This window comes from Trematomus bernacchii, unplaced genomic scaffold, assembly GCF_902827165.1.
Source record: "Trematomus bernacchii unplaced genomic scaffold, fTreBer1.1, whole genome shotgun sequence".
NCBI lineage: Eukaryota > Metazoa > Chordata > Actinopteri > Perciformes > Nototheniidae > Trematomus > Trematomus bernacchii.
The window spans coordinates 7,350,342-7,357,365 of NW_022988098.1; positions in this window are offsets into that span (position 1 = coordinate 7,350,342).

The window sequence follows — 7,024 nt, forward strand, 5'->3', positions numbered from 1 at the left end:
AATGGAAAGGAGTTTTTATTCATTTATTTTCTTTTTCTTTAACGGTCTTCTATAAAATGTATGTAACATCTTTCTACAAGCAAAACCTGATCTTCTATTTATCAATCTGAAATACTGTTAAATGTTTTAGCATATTTACTAGAGGCTTCAAGCTCACATCAGGCACACATTTGAAATACAAGCACAAATTGAGCATTAGCCGGGGACCTAAATCATGTTTACAGCTGCAATGTATCTTGGTTATAAATCTATGTAGTGAGTCAGATGAGATCATGAAGCATGAAGCTTTGACAACATCTCAAAAATGTTCTGCCTTTCTAAACCGACAATGTATTCCTTCTCTTTATGCAGCCGTTAGCAAAGGTGATAAATAAGCCAAGTTTCAACATTTCTAGGAATACACAATTATATCATTTTTTCTGTTCACAATCTCGGGTTGTCAGTATTCCAGAAATGTAGTAAATGATAAAAGATAGATACCACAGTAAAAAAATTAAAATAAAATAATAAATCAAATGTACTTTAACTTAAACTGGTTTAATGTCGTTAAACAGGTCATTATTATCCTCTCTTTTATCTATATTTATGTTAAAACATGTCATCCAAACACTTTTCTATTCACTTAATGTCCAAGATAATATGTATACATATCATGAAAACGTTATGACTGACCTTAAATGCATCATGTTGTAACTTAGCTGTAACTTCATCCAACCTTCGTTAGCACTAGCTTTTAGCTTAGCTTATTAACTTAAAGTGGACCTATCATGCTATATTTGAATAATATAGTGTAGGACCATACCTATATAAGGCATATTTATACTTTTTTCTTTTCAAAATACCAAACAGATCATGCATTTTAGCCATGCCTCATTTAGCTCAATTTGCACTTTTTTTTAGCTCTGCTCTGCAAGGGCAGATTCTGTGAGAACAGCACCATCTACTGGCCTGGCATATGTACTACAGCGTCTCCAGCGCTTTGGAACGGCAATGGCCGTGGCTGTCTCCTCCTGATTGGTGGAGTTGGCCCAATAGCCGTAGCGCCACTGTCCTGACGTCAGGACAGTGTTCAAATCTGGATCAGTTTTTATCAGATCCGTTGCAGCCCCTTTTTTAGAGATTTGGGTATGGAGGAAAATAGAGAGGGTTGTGTTTTCTGACACTTGGTGAGTTCCCTGGAACACCGGGGACACATATTCATGTATAAAAGACGTACAAAAGTGCATTTTGCATGATAGGTCCCCTTTAAACAACGTCATTTTGTATGTTAACCGAACCTCTGTTAGCATTAGCTTTTAGCTCTGAATTTTGCCTAGCAGGACTGTGCTGCTTACAGGCTAACAGCTACCGTTAAAGGTGGGGTAGGTAATTCACATCAGAAACACTTTTTGTTATATTCCATGGAATGCTCTTAACGTCCCGATAGCAATGAATACATGAAATGCTTTGACAATAAATACATTAAAAAATCTCATCTGTGGAAGCCGTAGTACTGTAAAAAGCACGACCAATCATCTGAGCCGGCCCGGCTAAAATGACTGGATGGCCTACCTGCCTGTCAGCCTTCCATCTGTGCACAAACTTATCTCGTGCCCTCATTGGTCAAGTGTGCGTTTGTGTGTGTTGGAGGAGGGGCTCTGTAAGGAAGTCTGAAGGAAGGGGCAGATCTTTTTCGGCTGCGTACTTTCAAATTCTAGCGCACTCAAGCTGGTTTCTCCATTCTTACCTACCCTACCTTTAACTAGTTCTCTTCCTGACAACATTTCAAAACAGCTTTGTTCACAAAATAGCATTATCAGGGAGAAAATAGAAACGTTTTCCATACATTTCAAACACATATTGTATTATCCCTTAAACAACTGGTCCCGTTAGTCTTGATTCCCCCAGTGGATGAAGTGCTGTAAAGAAGAGTACCGTAACTTTCCAGAATCTTCAATCTTCAAGTTCAAGATTATATTTGAGCACATCAAGAGAGACGTTATAGTTTACCTTCACCCAAAACTAGTCTTCACTAACTACTACTTGAATGCATCAAATCGTAACTTAATGGAACGTCTGTAAGCATTATTAGCCGATGGAAAAAGAGTAACATAACTTTTCCAACATTTTCACATCGAAGTTTCCAAAGTTATCTTGACATACCCAGTACAATTAAATGGAATAAACACATTTGTGGCAAAACTGTCCAAAACTCTGCACACTTATCCCCCATTTGAACAATTATCAGGCTTTTTACCGTACCCTGGGGAGTTGCTGTAAGAAACAGCTATAAACTCTTCTGTCTTCCGACGTAATTGGACGACTCAAAGTGTTTAGTATCTTCCCCAGGTTGAGAAAGGGTGTGTATCTCATAACTGGAAGAGCTTTGTCAGAACATCTGAAATATGTACGTGTGATATCTGAAATTGGTATACAGTAGGATACCCAGGTGGCTGATATCAGTCCGCCATGTCTGTCAGTCCTCACAGGGAAACTGTCAAATTACTTTCTCAAGTCAGATTAGAACAAAAGCAGTTTGACTCAAACGTGAAGGTTATACAGTAAGTGAAGGATTTATTCACTGTTTCATCTCTGCCAGGGACAGAACAATTACTCTAATCTATGCATCCATGTACACTTCTGGAAAAAACTTCAAAGTGTTCCTTTGAAAATCAAACCTCCCTCACTTCCCCACCTCCGTCACAAATTACCATACAAAAGTCTCCCAGCACACGACTGCTACGCTACACAGAGTCTCTTCACACACGGAGCTCCGCTGGACGATTGAAGTCGAGCTCTTCTGAATTTCCTCAACTCGCCTACGTGATCAAAGTGGATGAAGACAGGCGGTTAGCGAGACAGGCCCAGAAGTGAAGCTCTGCCTGGGGCTTCCTCTGTTCTGTGCACGGGGAAATAGTTATCTGCCTTTTTTCCTTCACTGCAGTCTTTGTATTGTCTAGAGCTCATGGTATTCCTCAGCTCTCTACAACCTTTACTGGTTGCTGGTCTCAGTATAGTATGAGATATATGCACTTTAATTAGTGTTTGAATGTTGCGCACAGAGACCGATTGTATAGTGTGTGCTTCTGTTGTAAAAGTGAAAACATTAAGAAGCCTCAAAATAGTTCTCACTGTAGTCCTTCATTTCATAGCTTGATATTACTATACTGCAACCAAAGCAGGGTTTTATTTTCCAAAAACATCTAACTGTGATGGTTTAGCAACTCGTTACAAATGATTGGCATACATCTACTGCTATAACAGCCTCACGGATTCAGACACTACATCATATTTTAAAACATGTTTTAAACCATTTCTTAGTGACGTTTGCTTTTTGCAAAGGAACATTGTCCTTTTGAAACTGTAAAGGGCAAAATACAATCTTGTGACAGAGTTGGAAGAAGGTATTCTTAAATGTAATTGCATGGTTTTAGAAAACCTCTAAAGGAATATTAGGGCACTTTGGGAAACACATGTTTAATGAGATAATAAAAACCAATGTTATGTCTCTTCATTAAAGTCACATTCTGCCACTAGAGGTCTCTCAATCAAAACAATAACAAGGGAGGCATCAAGGGAGTTGTTGCTGCTCACCAACATTGACATCAATGCCGTCCTTGATTTAATTTCTTAGACATAATCCATGTGTTTTTAAACCTGCACAGTGAGTGTTTAATTAGAAGTCAGGATGTCTCTGAGACACTGTTTCCTTTTTAGTCCCTTGTCAGGTTCTCCTGGTTAGGATTACTTACTTTTTCATCATTCCTGAGGTTCTTACTGCAGAGCTAGATTATCCACAGAGGTCTTTTACACATGGTGCAGGGGATTAAAATCAGTAAAAACATTTAATAATGCAGTCTCATACCGCTCAGCGAATTAGCATTAAGCCCTTAATTGAATCATGTGAGTAAGAGTAGAGCAGAACACACAGAATATCCACAGAAATGACATCCATAATGGACCACATAGGTCCATCTCCATGTTTAGTGCAAATGCAGGAAGCAGCAAGTCAGAGAGTCTGACTTTCGTGCAATCAGAGACATAACCTTCGCCTTGTTACTAACAGTGATAACGATCTATAGTCTTAGTCCTAGTAGTCGTCACCCTATACAAAATGACGTATGTTTTTAAACATCTGGTTACACATCTATTTTGTAGTTTTGTAACTTCATTTAAACATAAGGACTGTATGTTTATACATCACCCCATCCAACCCAAACTTCCTTCCTACGCAGACGACCACAAGCCGATTATACAAATATTTGTGTTACATCAAAACACGAGGAAATACATTGCGTTAGACTTCATTTTAAGAACCTCATTTTAGGAGACAGGGCTGTTTTCAGATAGTTTTAAATTAGAATGAAATAAGGCGTTTATTTCAGGGAAAAAGCTACACTTCTCTTCCAATTTCCAACATCTGCCACTTCTCCAAACACCCACTGAAGCATTCAGCCAAACCCACCAGTTGTTACACCAGAACAGGTTGGATCCAGCAACAGAGAAACCCTAGAAATGCATCTGGAAATGCTGGTATAGACAATTCTGCTGTCATACTATAGTTTGTGCTGAAATGACAGCAGTGGAGCTAGTCCCAGTGACAGATGGGACTCGTTATTTAACAGGTAAGAGCATTTCCTCTAAGTGAGGATTGGTTTGCACAATCCCAATTACCGCTCCTGTTATAACCTGGTATAAACAAACCTGGAGTAACTAGTAAACATAATGCCTGTGCTGTACGTTTTGCCAAGTAAAACTGCTGGCTGTCGACAGTTTGAGTATCAGCTGAATAATAAATGTGGCAGCAGATTCCTTTTTCCCCAGACCCGCTCCAATGGAAACTTAAGAGACAGAGAGTGACATGTCGACAAGCCAATTATGTGAGTGGCCAGCTGCCATCGGCAACAACATCTCCACAGTTACTACAGAGAGCCTGAACACACACATCCAAGGTTGTTAGAAAATAATAATGCAGTTGAAGAGGCATATTCAATGAGCTGTGAAGTGCAGATGTAGATCGGGAGCATTATGTGTGTGTGTGTGTGTGTGTGTGTGTGTGTGTGTGTGTGTGTGTGTGTGTGTGTGTGTGTGTGTGTGTGTGTGTGTGTGTGTGTGTGTGTGTGTGTGTCCAGAACTAAAAGAGAGAGAATGATGGGGCTGTAATCAGGCTACGTCCCAGGAGATCCGATAGCAGTGCTGACAGCGAGTTGGTACTCATCTTCGGAGCAGGATTTCTGGGCCACAGTCCCTCTGTCTGTCTTTAAAAAGAAAAATAGCAGGGGGGCTGAAGAGATGGAAGAATAGAAGGGAAGCAGAAAATGTACCCAGGCTGAGAACAAATTCAAGGGGCTTTGTTTTTTCAGAGGCAGTGACAGTAACATAAAAGCTGTGTCTATCAGAGCAAATCACACAGCCTAATTGACACGGTGTAGATTCTGGAGTTGGTAGGATGGAGATGGTTGTGGCCATTACTGCCTTATAGAGGCCGAGAGCAGTAATTACAGAGTACAGTGTCGGGTGCAAATTGAGGGTATGAAGGCTCTTGGTCAAATTGTGTGACATACTTACTGTATATAATTAGTCAAAGACTCAATAAGTACGATTACTTTAAATGTGCTCGCCAGTGGGTTAAAGCAAACCTCAGAATCACACAAAGAGCTTGGTCAGTCTTGCATTTTCTTTTTGTGCAATATGTCTGCCATTCTCGTAGCTTAATCTTGGTGTTTATGATTTGGTCCTTTGTCACTACGCGAAGTTTGAAGCCTAGAAACGTCCAAATGAAAAGAGAAAATGCATGAGTTTATCTGCACATACAGACACAGCCACACATTTCTCTACTGGGTCATAATGGGGTCATAATGCACTATTTTCCCACTCATTGTGCCTTTAACTTAACAACTTTTTGGTCACTGTATTTTGTCTTTATCTAGAGCAGAGTAATGTGGTCTCTTGTGGCGCTTTGTAACTAAGCACAGTAAAACTTTTTTGAGATTGTTATGAAATGTGTTTTGTTTGGACATTTAATAAAAAATGTGTAAATTCACTTTTCAATAAAAACGTATTTTATCAACCCCATTATCTCTTTCATAGTTCTGGTGTGTCATTCAGAATTATTTAGAATGTATTCCCAAAGGTATCACACTCAACTAAATGAGGAAATAATAGAAAGGTGCAAGTATAAAAGTGACATTTAAACTGTGCTTACAATCAGACTCATCAACATTCTGTACTTTACTGCTATGAAGCATCGTTGTTAAGAATGTCAAGACAGAATAGCGATCACAGTATAACAGCCAGGACACTTAGTAGGAAATGAAAACGTAATATATTATGTATTATTATTATATAACACATATGTCCATAGATGTTAGATATATGAAGGGGCCCTATTATGTATGTTATGACTCTTCCAGGCGACATAGATTAGACACAGACTGTATAAATCATACAGAGATATGACGGATTTTCTGTTCAATGTCAAATGGAAATCCTTCATTTCCCAGTGTTTTAGTACAAGACCCAACCCTTGACCTGGATCATCACAACACATATGTGAGAGAAGTTGAATACAGTTAAAAGTACAAATAATAATAACAAATATTTACAGTTTTAGGATGAAAACATCACTTATGTATCTATCAGATTAAATGTATATTTGGCTTATGGCAGCACAATAGTGTGCAGACCACTTTTTGTTTTTCTTCATATTTATATTTGGTATAATTATGTGTCTTTGTTCACTTTTATGTTGAATCATTTTTTTTAATATTTTCTTTCCCAATTATTTTTTTTAGAATCGTTATGTGTTTGATATTCTCTTGCAATTTATATCCTTATGTTGTGCTTATGTGTGCACCTCCATACACCAAATCCGATTCTGATTATCTAGCAATGACAATTAAAGACGATCTAAAAAGAGAGATTTCCGCATTATCCCCAGGGTTAACACATACAAAAATCCCCAACTCCTTATACCCTTTCTCTTTTTAAATGTAATCCATCAAATATTTACAGTTACCTCAAATCAACTGAGAGACCAGTGAAC